General features: G+C 38.0%; 2 long non-coding RNA genes across 3 annotated transcripts in view; one reads left to right on the forward strand and one right to left on the reverse strand.

Moving 5' to 3' along the window:
- Positions 1 to 17,657, forward strand: part of LOC106004012 — a 143,214-nt gene that overhangs the window by 104,633 nt on the left and 20,924 nt on the right. For both annotated transcript variants that reach the window (XR_001176831.2, XR_006603478.1), the window contains exons 4-5: positions 8,886 to 9,006; positions 9,828 to 9,968. This is a non-coding gene — a long non-coding RNA (uncharacterized LOC106004012). The remainder of the gene's footprint in view (positions 1 to 8,885; positions 9,007 to 9,827; positions 9,969 to 17,657) is intronic.
- On the reverse strand, positions 3,746 to 6,502 carry LOC106004013. The gene is made up of 3 exons (XR_001176833.2): positions 6,410 to 6,502; positions 6,129 to 6,253; positions 3,746 to 4,468 (listed from the first exon to the last, which is right to left on the reverse strand). It is a non-coding gene; the product is annotated as an uncharacterized LOC106004013 (long non-coding RNA).

Below are 17,657 nucleotides of genomic sequence, written 5' to 3' on the forward strand. Positions count from 1 at the left end.
GAATGAATGGATGTGCTTTCACAGAAAAATGGCAGGTGCTAAAAATAATAAAAAAGGTAATACCTGAGCTTGAGTAATTTCATTATTATGCATTCAGACAGTTTGGAAATCTGTGGAATTTCTGCTGGGAAACAATTTTTCTTTACTGAATGGATCATTAAAAAGTCCATTTACTATAAGACACATGTTTCAAATGTCTCTTTTTCTGTATGAATTTGTAGAATTTTCTCTTCAACTGTGGAAGCTTAAATTTCATTGATACAATTTTAAAAGAGTGAAACAAATTTTTTAATACTGAGTAGTTATGTTTTTTAAGGATGCCATGTTCAAATAGCATTAGCAGAAGTTGATTGTAGATTTCTGTGTTAGGAAAATGAAATATTGTTGTCTGTCAAGCTGCAAGGTATATCTTATTATTTACGTGAAAGCTTAATGATCTTAGAACTGCATTTTAAACAACAGATATTCAACATCTTAGATTAGGACTCATCTCTGTAATTTAGAGCCAAAACCTCAAAACAAATAAGGTCTATGTGTGTAAAATATGTGCATATTTTTAAATGCTGCATAAAATACAAGTATATATTACATATTTTACATTATCCCCACTCCTTAACAAATATTACAGTAATTTACCAATTGCTGAGGTTCAAAAAATTAGAATGTATATGAAAAAATAAAACTCTACACCAAAATTTGGCCCAGGATAATATTTTTATTTTTAATTCCAAATAAATTCAAATATGAATAAGATGTATTTTTAGAGGCTGCCCTCCCAGTGGAAGATATCCAGGTCAAGTGTCCAAAAATCCCCCAAAATTCACATAGAATCTTATCTACACGACACTGAGTGTCTGAATAAATAATTAAAATTGAGACCTAAGTAGCTTAATTTCCCCTGTGTGATATGAAATGGGAAAATATTTACTAATATGGAGATGATTGGCTTGATTCCGTGTACCATGTCTGTAAGTGTTAGTAACTGAAATACGAGATGGTGAATGACTTAATTTTGGGATTCCTTTAAGTTTCCGTAGCCTCAGAATGGGGAGCAAAGACATGAAGCTTCATTCCTAGATGTTGCTCGCATATGGGAAGATTTGAGTTACATGGTAACAATCATGATTCCCCTGTGCAGTACAGTCTTTAAAAATAACTTTCCGAGTGTTGGTTTTCACAATTACAAATAAGTACAATTTACCTAGTAATTAAAATAGAGATGTTAAAAAATGCTGCCTGGATGCCTCATTTGCAAGTACAGTTGGTGATCTCTGTTTTGAGGCAATCTGTTTCTGAGTTTAATCCTTATTTGGAAATTTCCCTGAGGATATGATTCCTTTTCTTACAAAGTGATGTGAATTATTCAAAAAAATATTGAAGTGCTACTTCCTTTGCTGTTCTTTTAAAGAAATGAATAATTATTTGCAATATATAATTTGGCAGTAGCCAAAGTATTTATTCTGTCAGTACACAGACTGAGTTCCTTTTTGTATTTAGCATCTCTTTCTGTCATGAGAAGATTTTGAGATGCTGTATTAGCCAACATTAACATTACCCTGCTTTGACAGTAAAAATGGTAACTTTTCTTGAACAATTAGAACAAATTAATTCCTTTTAGCAAAGTATGCATTTTGACTAGCACATGTTATGTTTTTAGGAGACCCAGACATTAAACGTACTCATTTTGAGATCCTCAGATTTTGTTATATTTGTAAATTTAATCAGTTCAATTCTTCTGTGAATTCTTATTATTGAAATATTTTCTTCTGTACAGAAAATACATCAATATTTTATGAAGAAATGTACATCTAAGATTTTTCTAATGTTTCCATTGCATTTTTTTTCTGGCTTAAATTATATTTTCTAAAATCATGTGAGTTAAATGAACTCAACATTACCAAGTCATTGTAAAACTATCTGGGGATTTGGAAGACATGCCAGGTCAGTGTAGACGTATCAGGGGGATTATGTACACATACAATGTCAAGGTGGGTACACCTGAAGATGAAGGAGCCATTCCTGTTTAATTTAGAACTTGATGGGGAATTAAGGAGATGTTCAAGATCAGGATGGAACCTGGTGAGTTAGAGAGACATCCTAGACCAGAAAAGATGCCGCTTGGAGATTGAGGAGATATCCAAAGATAGTGATTGAACTGGGCAATTACAGATCCAACACTGGTCAGTGTAGAAAAACTGAGGATTTAGACACTTCATGTACAGTTTAGTGTGTACAGGCTGTGAAATTAGGCTGATATCCTAGGATAGTTTAGAAACTCCTGGGAATGAGAGAGACATTCTATATGATGGTTGGTAAACCTGGGAAGTTAGGGAGAAATCACAAGTCAGTATAGACACACCTGGGGTATAAGTGAAACCAACAGTGTTAGGAGTAGAAATTTAAGGGAATTTGGGAGATATTCAAGGTCATGGTAGATACATTGGAGAATTGGGAAGCCATCCCAGCTCAGGGTAAACACATTAGAAAAAATAATTAACTCTGTAATACGTGTCTTAGTCTTTGTCTTTTGAGTCAATAGGACACCTGATTTTTAGTCTATCATTTGTAACAACATGACTTGAAGTTATGAAAAATGTGCTCAAATAACATTTTTTGGAAAATTGCACTGAAAATTTTCTTGATAGAAGAATACATATAAATTCCATGACAGTTGTGACTTACTTCACATCAAAAAGTTAACATTCCTTTCTAAATGTGCTTTGTATTTGGATAAATTTTAGATATGAAAGAAATACCTATCCATGGCTTTAAAAAAACACATAGTAAATTTGATGGCTATGTATGCCTTATTCAAATGTGAACACAGGAAACCATAGAGATTATTATTTTTTTCCCTTTGGAGCTAAAGCAGTTGGGTAATGGATAACAAGCCACCTGTCTTCTATTTGGAGAATGTGCTCTTGTTGCTTTGTGTTCAAAGAAACCCTCTTGGTACCCATTGCTCTGTTCTGTGTAGTGGGTTAATAAAGTTACAGTCTAACGGTCTTTTTGACTAAAGTATACTTCTGAGGCTCTATTGCCCAAAGGGTCCTCACGATTAGTGAAGTCATTCCCAGTGCTCCTTTGATATTTTGCTTTTCTGTCCTTTCCTGTGGGTAAATGAGGAAGAAAAATGATATTAACTCTTCACTTCCAAACTTGGATCCGTGGGCATCTCCATTGCCGGCCACAGTTAAGACCTGGAAACCGGTCATTTCCTTTGCCGTGTTAAGTCTGCCAAAATAAAAGTAAAAGCTAAACAAAACAAAAGCCCTATTTTATTAATGAAGACATATATTTGCTATTGATTTTAGAAGTATACTTAATTTTGATATTTTCCTTGACAAGCTTTTCATGTGGAAAATACACATTTATACTCAATTAAAGCCAAATAGTCATGTTTCAAGTACATTATCAGTTAAGTAATTTATTGAACTTATGTGTACATTTTCCTCCTTCATTTATTTAAATTTGTTAATGGCTCACAGTGTAGGAAATCAGGAATTGTTCACTGGATTTATCCTTTCCAGTTTTAATCTGATTCTTATTTATTCATGACTGCTAAGTTTACTCAGCTATTGTTACTGAGATCGTGTTGGGAAATAACAAAGAAAATAGAATTGGATTTTTTTTTTTTTTTTAAGATTTTATTTGTTTGAGAGAGAGAGAGCATGAGCTGGGGGGAAGGGGAAGAGGGAGAGGGAGAAGCAGACTCTCCGCTGAGCAGAGAGTCTGATGTGGGGCTGGATCCCAGGACCCCAGGATCATGACCTGAGCCAAAGGCAGTGGTTAACTGACTGAGCCACAGGGCCTCCCGGGTGCCCCTGCTGTATAATTCTGTATGACGTGTTGTCTTATATTCCCTCTTAAAAGGCTTGAAGAATATCTGAACGTTTTGTACTCCTTACTGATTATCTCAATATATTTGGCTCCGTAAAATTTTTTTCCTTCTTTTTTTTCTTCAAGTGCATTATCTATAAGTGATGATTAATACTCATATTAATAAGTGTGCTTTTTAAAAATACAACTTTACTTCTAGAGTGGGCATAACTAGGGTTTCCTCATGCTGTTTCATTTTTTTTTCATGACCCATTTCATATTTATACCCCACGTACTCTGCTGCTTTAGCATAATAGCTCTTCTCATGTTGGGGTGGAGAATCACCTAAGGAAAATTTCCCTTTTAACCCTGACCTCTGCGTTCGGCACTGGCCATCCGCTTGGCAATCATCCATGAGATTCTCTCTTTTTCTCTTTTGAGCTGTTGTACATTTACCTGGTTAGCCTCTGTCAGTGTGGATCATGATAACTTTTGCATTTAATTGACCTCATTATCCGGATCTCTCTCCTTCAATGGAAGATGTCTCGACTGGGAATCTTGAAGGTGGGCAGGAAGTCCATTTTGATATGTTCTTCATTTACTCTTTTGCTGTGAAGATCTTAGGGGATTGGATTTCCATTATGGCCATCTATAAATTAATATTTTGAATGTTTGCTCTCTGTGATCATGCAATGAATTATTTTCTATACCTTCTCCCAATTAAGTTTTCAGAGTCATATTATGGAACTGCTGGCCCATACTAAAATTTTGAATTCTGCTGAGGGAACCTTTTATTACTCCTTAGCCAGTGTGCAATTTTCTGACTTGGCATTCTTTTTCATTTTTCCAGGGATAATCTCTTCCCCAGAATAATTTACTTCCTAAACCTGGGAGTGTAAACCTAACAAGTAAGATTCAGGTTATTTTATTTGGTCTTCACACCACAAAAAGTTTGTTCATTAGTGTTTCATTGATTACTGCTTCTCCTATATTCTGTGAATTGCATTTTCTAAAAACTTGTAAGTGAAATCACATTTTTCATAGAAAATCAAGTTTTTGTCAGGGAGCACTTCCTAAATTTAGCAAGAATAATTTCCCTCGTTTCCATTTCCTAATGTGGTTATATTTTTATAGTAAAAAGTTTAGGGGCGCAGTTACCAGGAGGTGGTTAGCTGAAAGCATTCAGTACCCGGAATTGTCAGATGGGACCGTTTCCCCCATAAAAGCTTCCAATTATTCTAGCTTCCGTGATCTCTTTGCCTGTGAACTTTTATAGCTTTTGCAGCTGAAATAACACACCTTTGTCCTAATTTTATGATGTCTTGAATCATTTCATGTGTGTTAGATTTGCCTCCTGAAGTAAATGATAAAGGTTTTTTGGGACAGAGTTTATGTGTTATATACGTCTAGAATTCCAAAGCTGGCATCGTTAATAAGACTGAATTTGTTAGTTACTAAACAAACTACCTCTAACTTTTAAACAAAGAATATTTACACAAATGATTAACCATTAATGATAGCACTGTGGCGATGTAGACATATTAATTTAAACTTAAATTTCTATAGGTAAGGAAAACTATCCCTAGAAATAAGGTGAATGTGGAAAGCAAAATTACTCTCTTTTTGCATTGTTTGCTGCTTTCTATGGTGTGTGCTTACACAAACATTGTCTGTTAGCATCTTTATTGGTGGATCATAGAAATAGTATTCCATCTTTTTTTTAGATGAATGGCTATATAAACATATATTTAAAACACGCAATTCAGGCTATTTAAAATAGGAACCTCAGACAAATGATTCATCTCTCACCAAAACCAAAATTTGTTAATTGATTACTCAAGTGATAGTAATGATTTATAACTGACTGTCGACAATCAAATATAATAAGGGGTTAGAGCATAAAACTTATATTAAAATAAGATTTCTATATATAATTACCATATGAGGTAATATTGTAATGAATTTTTAGTCTACCTACCAGTGTCTCTTTTTTTTCTGCAACCCTCAATCTGTAAGCTATTAGCAAACCCTCAAGTTACATTGTAGTGAAAATTTAACACTGAAATTTAAAATAACAACAAAATGTATTTCACGTCTTCTTTCTGGGAGACACGCACGTAACTATACCAGCTTTGCAAAACATTTTTAAAGCACGAGTCTCCCTAAAACATATTTATGTAAGGTAAAATACATATTCCAGCAATTTACTTTTCAAACTTTTCCTCCTACAGAAGTGTTTGTCATTCTGTGTTAGTAGTAAGCAAACTATAAAGCATAGTTAGATCTGCATTAATTATTGGAACACTTACATGCATGCAGTCTTTGAATCAGTGGGTGTAATTTCTACTCTGTTCTTCAGGGTGACCTTTGTCTTTACAGACTTGTCCTCAGCCCACAAGAAACCAAGTGCATCTTCCTTACACAGGTTGTCGTGCTGAATGGTATAACCGGGCACATATGTTATAAAATAACGATAGATCCCTGTACGAGGGGGAAATACGCTTTTTGTTCCCTTAGCCGGACATGGAAGTCCTCGGAAGCAAACTACATACGTGGGAAGAAAATAGGGAGAGAAGGTTGGCGAACCCACCGTGTGGGGTGACTGCCCTCTCGGCTGGCTGGCTGTCCTCTGGCCCATCACCTCTTCAGTGGATTTAATCTGGAGCGAAATGCTGCAGTTAAGACACTGAGCAATGATCTTTTGTTCATTAACTACCCACCCCTTGATTTCAGTTCTCATTTACACAATGTCAATATGCTTGCGGTACTTTCTGCTCTTCTCAAACAAACTATGACCTTTAATTGAAAGGAGAAAATTAGTTGTGATACTGTGGCAAGAGATGTCTTAGGGGATTTAAATTCGTCAGGCCAGGTAGTAGCTCAGCGTTCGGTGCCGAGAGGACGGAAGGTAGGGGACAGAAAAAGTCAAGTGGAAAAACTCAGAAGAAAAGGGATATGTGCAGTATATTTATCAGCAATGGATTAATATGAAACCTGCAGGAAGAAACAATGGAGGAACGATGCCTGGATACAGCGTTCGTTGTCTTCCGTCTCAGGTTTTCATTGTGGGAAATGGACAGTAAGCTGAGAGTGGCTGCTTCTCTCTCGCTGAAATCGCGCTGGTGCTTCCTCATCAGCTTCCTAACAATGGTCCAGTGTCCTCCGTTAGCTCTTGTCCTCCTAAAGGCTTAACGCGAACAACGGAACGTCCCGAAGCACTCATTCGCCTTATTTGTCCTAAATTCTGTGTACTCCCGTAGCACAGCCTCTGGGCCCAATTAAATGATTCTTAAAAATTAGGATTGCAAAAAAGGAAAAAAAACAACAACGCCTGCCCAGTGTTTTTACAGATGCCAAGCCTGAATGATCCTGTACGTCGAGGAGCTGACACAGGCGGTGGTCATAGAGGAGAGGCAGTGGAGACCTTGCGTGCGTCTCCCTCACCCCTTCCTCCTTGTCCTTCGTAGGGACAAAAGAAGGCAGCCTTCTTTCTCCCATCATCCGCTGTCACCGAGCTGATGGGGCTGCCGTACAAAATTACCTCTAGAGTGACACGGAGTTTGTACTAAGTTCAGGCAGGTCACAAAACTGAAGATCAAGTAATATGCAATTGAAAGATGATTTTGAGGCGCTTTTCAGAACATTAAAGGCATTTGGGTGTTGGCCTCGAACAGTGGCACGGGGAACCCATGAAATAGATCAGGCAATTTTTTCCAATCATGGTATCTGCTCTGGGAAGCTTCCCCTTCTTTCCCAGGCAGAGTCAGGGGTGCATGGATAGCTCCTATCCAAAGACGATTTTAGCCCGGTGTCTGACAGTCTGAAGGATCATGAGGGGGAAAGTCACGGAGTATCTGCAATAAAGGCCATCTGAAAATTCTGAAATAGATGACCATCATGTGTCCCATCTATCTCCTGCTGCATAACAAAGCACCCGCACTTGAGGACAGAACGTGGCAGTCATGTCATCGATGGCAGTCATGTCCTTGTGCCCTGACGTTCTGTGGGAGGGAGTGGACGGGGCACCTTGGGGATGATTATCTCTGCTCCACGTCTGGGGCTGCTCCTTGGAAGACTTGAATGGCTGGAAGGGACGTGCCCTTTGGAGGCTGGAGCCACCCGGCTGTGGGGGCGGGGGTGGTTCTCCAGCTCCGGGTCCGACTGTAGGCTCACTGGGGACTGTCAACCACTCCCTTATACCGGGGCTCGCTCCACAAGACTCAGGATTCTGCCAGCAAGGTTGCTGGCTCCCAGGGCTGTGTTCTGGGAGGGAACACCCCGACAGCTAGCATTCCAAGACAGCCACGGGGAAGCTGGATGCCTTTAGGACGGGGTCTTGAAAGTCATAGAGTAACATTTCCTCCTTCCTCCCTCATTGGTAGCTCCAAGGAGTCAGGGGCCTGACCAGGTGTGAAGGGAAGAGACAGAGACCTGACCTCCTGGAAGAAATGTCAAAGACTTTGAGGCCATCTTTTAGGACTACGTTGTTACAACCCTAGCACCCTTCTCCAGACTTTTTGTACTTCCTCCCTGTATCTCTATTATGCAGTTTTTTGTTTCCTTTTCTCCCCACATGACTATGAGTTCAGATAAGACCAAAGTAATTTTTAATCTTTGAAATTCAGGTTCTAACACATCAACTAAAATTAGACTTACTAAAAGTGCTGAATTAAGCAATTATGTTTATAGACATGCCTAGAGGAAATTCAATACCTAATAATTGGAAACAATTAAAATTATATGGTTTATCTTTTATTTAAATGTTGTCATTTGTACCTGGACCACTTGGTTGGCATGAGTCTAATAAAGCTTCATTTTTTTTTTTAAGATTTTATTTATTTATTTGACAGAGAGAGATCACAAGTAGGCAAAGAGAGAGGAGGAAGCAGGCTCCCCGCCAAGCAGAGAGCCCGATGCGGGGCTCGATCCCAGGACCCTGGGATCATGACCTGAGCCGAAGGCAGAGGCTTTAACCCTCTGAGCCACCCAGGTGCCCCATAAAGCTTCATTCTTAAATGAGGTTACTTGCACCAATGGTAATTTTTTCATTTACTCTGTTGTTTCAGAATTTTCTAGAGATGGACATTTGGGAAGGAGGCAGTATTTTTAGGAAAGCGTCATCGAATAAATGCGTGAATGACAATGACAACAAAAGGCAAGAAGAGTGTATGCCATCTCGCCCTCCAGGTAAGATTGAAAAGTGCATTTTATCATGAAGAAAGGGGATGGTGAGGGAAAAAAGAGTTTGACTCCAGAATTTTACATTTAACTTTACCATTTATGTTCAAAATGATAACGGCCTTCCTGCTATTCCTTGAGCAGGACAACACATGCTGTGCATTTGCCTGGGTTGTTTCTCCATAGCGTATGAAAGCCTCACTATCAGTTCTTTAGAACTTCTGCTTAATTAGGACCCCTGGGGGGCATAGTTGGTTAAGTGTCTGATTTTCTCGGTTTTGGCTCAGGTCATGGTCCTAGGGTCATGGAATCAAGCCCCACTCTGGGCTCTGGGCTCAGCCGGAAGTCTGTTTCTCCTTCTCCCTCTGCCCCTCCTCTTGCTTGCATGCTCTCTCTCAAATAAATAAATCATTCTTAAAAAAAAAAAAAAAAAAAGAACTTCTGCTTAATTATCAACACCTTCGCCTTTCCTAACCACAGTTTATGCTGTCCCTTACCCACGCAGTTAGCTGTAGAGTTTTGTCATAGCACTGATGTATAGCATTTATTTATTTATATGTCTTTCCCTCCCTTACGATGCAAGTTCACAAGGATAGAGCCTTTCTGCTTTACTTCCTACTACAATTGCAGTTCTTAGAACAGTCCTGGCTCAAAGTAAGCAATTAATATACATTTGTTACAGAAAAGAATGGATACAAAGAATTTAAAACTCCGCTGTGCAAGAGCTTGGAAGATAATTAAATCTGGATGCTTTAGGGATTTTATATAATTCAATTTTAAAAATAACATCTAATGCATTTGATACATGATATTTGTTCTTACGCTTTTAGAGGAAGCACCAAGACAGAGATGAAGAAGAGGCCAAGTGCTGGTATATTCGAAAATGCTATTTTAGACCACATGTGAGCTGCTCACAAAGGAGGTGGCCTGAAACTCTCTTTCTACACCGTGAGATTATCACCTACGTCCAGGTATGAAAAAGAGGCTTAAGCATTCGTTACAGGAAGTGTTTCATGGGAATTTCCTTGGACAGAGATTTTAGGGAGTAAGTTACATTTTTGCCTTAACGCAAGTGAGAAGAGCTTCTGGAAAAGCACGTAGGACCCTTGACAGATGTTCTCTGCACTGTAGACTTACTGTTGCAAGCAGAGCATGAGGAAGGAAGGCAGGAGTGGGGGGGTGTGGGTGGCTGCACGCTCCCTGGTGTAGGGGCCAGACGTAGCACCCTCAGATGGGAGCTGGACGCTTGGGGCTTTCAGGTTTGGAAAGGAGCCCCGTCAGAAAGCCCCTGAGCATTACTTCCAGAAGAGTCCGTGTGAGTGGACCCCTGTAGCAGGGCTCGGTGGGGCTGTGTGAGTTCCCTGCAGTAGGCTCTTTTCTCCGACAGGATCCGCAGAAGATCACTGAGGTATTCCCAGGAGCTCCCTGGTCCATGGGAGAGAATATAGTAATTTGGTTGTTGGTTAGCAATGGTTTGAGACTGCAGAGGAAAGGATGAGAAAGTTTCAAATTGGATGAGAGGTTCATGCTCAGATCGTAGGTAGGAAAGGACTTTTACACTCTAAAAATTGTTACTGGTAACAGTTATTACTGGTAACAACTGGGAGTGATCACAAAAGAAAAGTTGTCAGATGTTAATACCCATACCTATATTGTAACAGATATTCCCCCACCCCCGGGATTGATTTACATTTTCTTTTTTAAATTTTCTCTGACCCCAAACAATGTCTGTGCTTTACTCATTGTCTTATGTGAGCAGTTTCAAGTAATTTGAAAGCCTCTGTTGGGAAGTGTGACTTCCCACAAAGCAGGTCAGGTTCTCTTCCCTCATCTCTTCAAAGTGACCCTCGGTGGGGTCACTTGGTCCTTTGGAAGGATTTGAAGTTTCTTAGGCAAGGGGCACTGGGGCAGGGGCACCGTTGGTTGAGCAGCACCCTTGATCTTGGCTTGGGTCATGATCTCTGGGTTGCGAGGGAGAGCCCTGCCTCTGGCTTCACACTTAGCGGGGAGTCTGGCTGTGGATTCTCTCTCCCTTTCTCTCTCTGCCCCTCACTTAACTACTGTGCACACACTCTCTCTAATAAGTAAATAAACAAATCTTAAAAAAAAAAATCACTGGGCACATATTATCTCTGTGTAGCCCCTGTAGGGTTTGTGAGAAATACACATGGCTTGCCCCAGCTGTTGGTTTCCAGAATTTCTCCTGCTCTGTCTGCATAGTGTGTTACCATATCTACTCACCTCTGTTTCTCTTTCTGGTCTGCTTCACAGACCTTGATTAGGCCTAGGTCATTGTTTTTCTAAAAGTCCAGGGCCCCTTGAAGCTTGAAATACTCCCAGCTACTTGCCAGTGCGAAAATTGTCACTCAGAGACAGACTGATGGTTTTCTCCTAAACACTCATCCCCTTGCTCTCTAACATTGCCTCAGTTCTCTACCCTTTTGATGAGCCAGAGGTGGGTGCTAAGCTAAGGGTACTGTGTGCAAGTGCTGCTTGGAGGGGAGTTGGCTAGTTCTCTGTGGATTACAGGAGTGGCTGATACCTGTCTTCCTAGAGTTTGAGCTGAATCTATCATGGAAATAATCCCATTTGGGCATACCGTGTACTGGCTTACTAAATCCAAACACATATCTAAAAACACTTTGTGATCAAAGAAAGTTTATCATAAAAATGGAAGGATAGTTACACTTGGCAGAATTTTCTAATGTAATTCAGATCATTAATATACTGGGAATAGTCACATAACTATAGCAATAGATGCTGAATAAGAATTTTTCAAGTTCATTATGTTTTTAAAACTCTGAAACAAACAATATAAACACTGAAATAATTTATAAAGTTATTTCCATTCGTGATAACTGTTTTAAAAATGCTGAGGGGGAGCTTGGGTATCTCAGTCAGTTAAGCGTCTTTGTCTGGATCTCAGTTCTGGTGTTGATTTCAGAGTCATGAGTTCGAGCCCTGCCTTGGGTTCTACACTGGGCATGGTGCCTACTTAAAAAAAAAAATGCTGTGAAAATTAAAAGGAAATTCTCTTCATGTGTTAAAAGCTTATACTATAATTATAGTAAATGTCATATTTAAAGATTAATTTTCAACATTATCTTTGGTCAGGAGCAAATCAAGGGTGTCCACTTTTCATTACTATAGTTCAATGAATTGCTAGAGATTAGGCATAATTCTTTAGAGTCTTATAAATGTAGATTTTGACACATTTTGAGAAAAATAATAAAAAAGTATAAAACTCTATCATTTCATAGACATGATCTCCAGAGAAATCCCAGCAGAATTAACAAATGATAAATTCATAAGAGATCTGAGTAAGTTTGCTGAACATGAGGTCAACTCATTCAGTTTTTAGGCATTCATCTAAATCAGTAATGACTTCTTTCAAAATGTAATATAAAATTATTGGACAAAATAATTAAAATTAAAAAGTTTAAAATTTTTAAAACTAAAGGGACAAAAATTAAAAGGACATAGAAATTTATCTGGGAAAGAATTTGCAAAACCCTTATAATAGAAATTTTAAAATTGTAGTGAAGGAAATAAAAGCGGATGTGAATAAATGTAGAGACATAGTATGTCTTTAATAATATAAAGGCTTACTTTCTACAATAACTTGTAAGTTCAGGGTGCTTCCGATAAAAATGAATTTTGAAGAATTGGGCATACATACATAAATATCTATGAAAAGCTCAGTTGGTTAAAAAAAAATGAAGTAAAATACCTCCTAAGAGATATTGTGCTTCAAAGTCTAAGTAATAAGCATGATTAATGTTATTGTAGAAAATAGCAAAAAGACTAATGTAACAAAATAGGGTTCAAAACAGACCCCTTGGTTTGGTAACTAGATAATGGTAAAGTGGTCCCACATCCAGTGGGAAAGGCTGGACTGGACATTACTTGGGAAAACAGACTACACAGTAGAGGAATCACGTCCACTCCTCATTCACACCACACACAGTGGTCAACTCCAGACTGATGAGTGAGAGAAATGTAACTACTAAAACTATAAAAACTGTGAGGAGAAAGTTCTTCACAGAGCCCTAAAGGCACAATGCGTATGGATTTGTCTACATAAACATTGAGAAGTTTTGTTCAGTGAGCAGTATCACAGGAAGAATTAACATTTGGATGACAGATTGGGTGAAGAGGTTTGCAAAGGGTTTAATATTGAAACTAGACTAAAACTATATTCCAGGCAACCAAAAAGGATGAAGAAATTAGGAAGCAAATTGGCAAACTATAAAAAGGCACAAAATTATGCTAATTATGTGAAAGGTACCCAGCCTCTATAATAATCAGACAAATGCATACTAAAACAAAAGTGAAATACTATTTTACACTTGTGGGGTTCACCTCAGGAGAAAGATCCGACCGAGGGTTGACAAGAATGAGGAGGAATGATAGTGTCCTCCATCGCTTGTGGCAACATAGCCTGGTACAGCCCTTCTGGAAGGAAGTTCATAGCAGTGAATTTATGAATGCTTATATCTAACTCTTTAACAATCTAGTATTTGTTATTACACCCCAGAAAATCTAGTCCTCACTTCTAAGTAGGGTCATACTTGATTATTTTTGTGGAAGAAGAGAAGTAGAGTAACTTAGGTATTTTATTATAATTCCTAGAATGAGTGAAAAGAAGCAAATGTGTTGGTCACATGCTGTGGTTGACTCACAATATGTCCAGTTTTCAAAACCTAATGTTGACTGGGAAAAGTGAAAACATGATTTGTGTCAAATGTTTAATTTAGTTATTTGAATCTGTGGTAAAAATCAAGCATCATGTTAAATTATAGTGCAATACATAAGGACAGTGTATTGTACAGACATATTCTTTAATAAATCTTTTTTTTTTTGAAATCTCCATACAAAGCTGAGTAGAATGTTCAGTGTTATTCCTAAAAATTTTTCGGCATGCTAGGTTTTTAAAGTTCTGCTTTTTTGATCGCGGTATGGATAACTTTCGTAAAAGTCTTTTCTTTATGGGTCTTGACAATGCCATCGAACACACAAAGAATATAGAACACATTTCTGTCACTGTAAATTGGAAAACTGACAGGTCTGACATTCTGTACCTCTACTACCAGCCAGTATTTGGGAGAGTAAAACATACCAAGTCTCGGTGTAATTTGTACAGAATTGCACTTTACTTTTTTTGTTTCTGAGGGCTTGGTGACTAACACAGTTTGGATGTTATCCCTTGTATACCAGATTTTATGCGTGAGCCCAACTAACCCAGTTAGCTGTCTCTCCCCTCCTTCCCTGTTTTATTGGTGAAATCTCAATCTTACAAAGTTAAAGGATATTTTGCCAATCTGATGAACCAGGCATACACACATTCTGATAGTTATTTATTTACTTTAAAGTCACACTGGCTTTTGGCCCATATCTGACTTGGACTTCTTTCTCTGCATTATTGATTAACTGGAAGAACTATCGATTGGAAAAGCAATGGAGAATAAAGATAAGGGAGACTAGAAAACACGTCCCTAAATAATTGAAAAGGATTTATAGAAAGGGGATATTACAGTTCTTAAATAAAATCTGAATATGACTGATGATCATAGCCATTTGACAGGGATTAAAATCTCATGAGGTAACAGTGTCATATAATCTACAGGATTAACTATCCGTGAAAGTAGCCAAGATTTTCTCCATATGTAACATTAAAACCTGAGCAGTTAACTAATATGGAGTGGTCAGTGGCGAATAATGGCATTTAACAAAATCTGTATAAACGTGAGTTCTTCCGTGTCCCAGATACAGGAAAATCTGATATTTCACTGTGCTAAGCCTTCTTTGGGGGCAATGAGAGGTTTCATCTTGAGCTCCGTGCTTCTGTTCCATGGCATTTGTTCAAGATACTTTTTAAATTGCAGGAAAAGTGCAACTTGTTGATCCTTATGAGTGGATTCATTTACAGTTCTTTCCTTCTTGAATTATCAGAGATTTTCCTTAGAAGATGTGCATATTTTGGCATCCAGCCCTCCAACATCTTGCAAGATTTAATATTGATATATATCTTTTTTTTTTAATCATCCCAGAGTTTCAAAATGCCAGCTTGTGGTATGTCCTTTGTATATTATGAATTAAAATATTTGCTGTTCTTTAAAATGCCTTCTTATCCACGGTTCAGCTTGTATTCAAAGTGACATCCACAGACTAGCATAAACATAGTTTGATCGCATTTTATTCTCAACTAAGTATTTAATAATATAAATCCAGGTGCTAGGTGTCTTTCACGTGCTACGAGAGAAAAATAACTGATTTTAAATGATTTTTAGTTGTAATTATAACAATAACGATCCTTCTTTTCCTGATGGTCCCCCCACCCAAGGTGGCCTATTTTTATCCTGACATTTTTGTCCATTCTATGAATTTCATCATGGGGAAGAAACAGCAGTTTGTCTCAGAGCAGCTCAATTTCGATCTCCAGGTGACAAGCTGATATTTCTTGCCTTTGAAGAAGCTTTTAATATGATGGGTTAAATGTCAAGGAAAAAACTCCCATCATATATTAAACCGTGCTAACCTCATTTCTCTTAATATTAATGACATATTGACATTTGATTTTTTTTTAAAAAGTGTTCTTTTAAAAAAAAAAGATATAAGGATTTTAAAAGAATACATTCATTTAGGTATCTTGTATCTTGGTACACATCATTTAGTGTAAAGCCAACATAGTTGTAAGTATGAAAGAAATCAACTTAAAAGTTACTTACTTTTACTGGTGGTACCGCCAGTTTAAAGAGTAAAATTTTGAATCTTTAGACTAAAAATTATGTGAAAAACTTCATTCATTTTCATTGTAAATATGGTATCTGTTATGAAAACATGAAGGAGAGAAAAGAGTAATAGAGGCGGGAGAAGAAATAATTTCTCCTTATCACATAAAAGGAAAGCGAGTTATAAATGGCGGAGTCTAAAAATGATTTATTAAAAGTTACTGGCTCCTTCAATCATTCCACCCAACAATGTTTTGGGAACACAAATATTATTTAATATTTGTTGAGAAAATACATATTATACTATTTGTTTACTATCTGTTTACCTCAGGCAATTCATTCTACGACAAGTACAACATCTATTAAGCTACTTGTTAAGCCTGAAAGGGAATATCTTGTCAGAGCTTTGCAGCATAACAGGACACGAAATAAGGCACTTCAAGAGACGTGACTCATGATTCTCACACCCTGAAAATGAGGAAGAGATGTAAAGTTTGTAGGCTGTTAAATAAACGCTACAGTTACCACTTCCACTATTTTGTCCTCACAAATATCTCTCTACACACACACACACACACACACACACACACACCCCTGAGGAAGAGCATATTCAAAATGTCTATTCTGTACTTTTGTTTTGGTAGCCACTATCCACATGTAGATTTTAGGTTTAAATTGAAGTGAATTTTAATTAAAAAAAAAAAAGTTAATTTCTTCATTTTGACTGGTCACATTTCCAGAGCTCAGCAGCTTTCAGTGGGCTGCCGGCTGCTCCGTGGAAGACCAGGGGTCTCAAACCTTTCTGTCCTCACAGAAAGTTCTATTGGAAAGGGCTGCTGCTTGACTTTTTAGTGTGAAAGGAGGTATTTTTTTTTTTTTAAGATTTTATTTATTTGAGAGAGAGAGAGAGTGAGAGAGCGCATGAGAGGGGAGAAGGTCAGAGGGAGAAGCAGACTCCCCTTGGAGCTGGGAGCCGGATGTGGGACTCGATCTAGCGACTCTGGAATCATGACCTGAGCCGAAGGCAGTCGCTTAATCAACTGAGCCACCCAGGCGCCCTGAAAGGAGGTTCTCTTGAGATACCTTTGTTTCCTTCTTGATACTGTAGATGCGGTTTTTGGATATCTAGTCATGCATGTGTGTCCGCGAGCGCGGAGCTGTGATGACCACCCTTGTACCTCTGAAAACATCATCACCGTCATTTGCTCTCGAGTTTATGTTCTCAAGAATGTACCTACCGATGAAATAACAGGACAGCTTGGTGTTAGAATCGCACTACCAAGCAAAGAAGGTGTATTTTCTTAGGGGAAATAAAGAGTAAGCATTCACGGGGGCGCCTGGGTGGCTCAGTGGGTTAGGCCACTGCCTTCGGCTCGGGTCATGATGTCGGGGTCCTGGGATCGAGTCTCGCATCGGGCTCTCTGCTCAGCAGGGGGCCTGTTTCCCTCTCTCTCTCTCTCTCTCTGCCTGCCTCTCTGCCTGCTTGTGATCTCTCTCTGTCAAAGAAATAAATAAAATCTTAAAAAAAAAAAAAAAAGTAAGCATTCACGTTTGGTTCCTTTTGTAACTAAAACATTTTAAAATCATTTACATCACTTACATACTAAATTGTACAGCTGAAACTAGTATTACGCTATATGTTCACTAACTAGAATTTCAGTAAAAACTTAAAAAAAAAAAAGATGGGACCTTCAAAAAATAAATAAAATAATTTTCTCGGTTTGTTTGCAGGCAAGCTTTAAAAAAAAATTGTTGCCTTTTTTGAAACTTTCCTCTTTGAATGAATTTTTCTTCAGAATGTCTTATTTGATAATTGGATAAGATGCTTGACATTCAAAACAGTCCTTTGAAGGAATTAGCTTTTCCTCTGAAAAGTTCTTGATAAAGGACCTGGAAATTTCAAACAGCAGGATATTTATCATATGAAAA

The sequence above is a fragment of the Mustela putorius genome, unplaced genomic scaffold (assembly GCF_011764305.1).
Source record: "Mustela putorius furo isolate JIRA1106 unplaced genomic scaffold, ASM1176430v1.1 tig00003932_pilon_pilon_pilon:0A:0A, whole genome shotgun sequence".
NCBI lineage: Eukaryota > Metazoa > Chordata > Mammalia > Carnivora > Mustelidae > Mustela > Mustela putorius.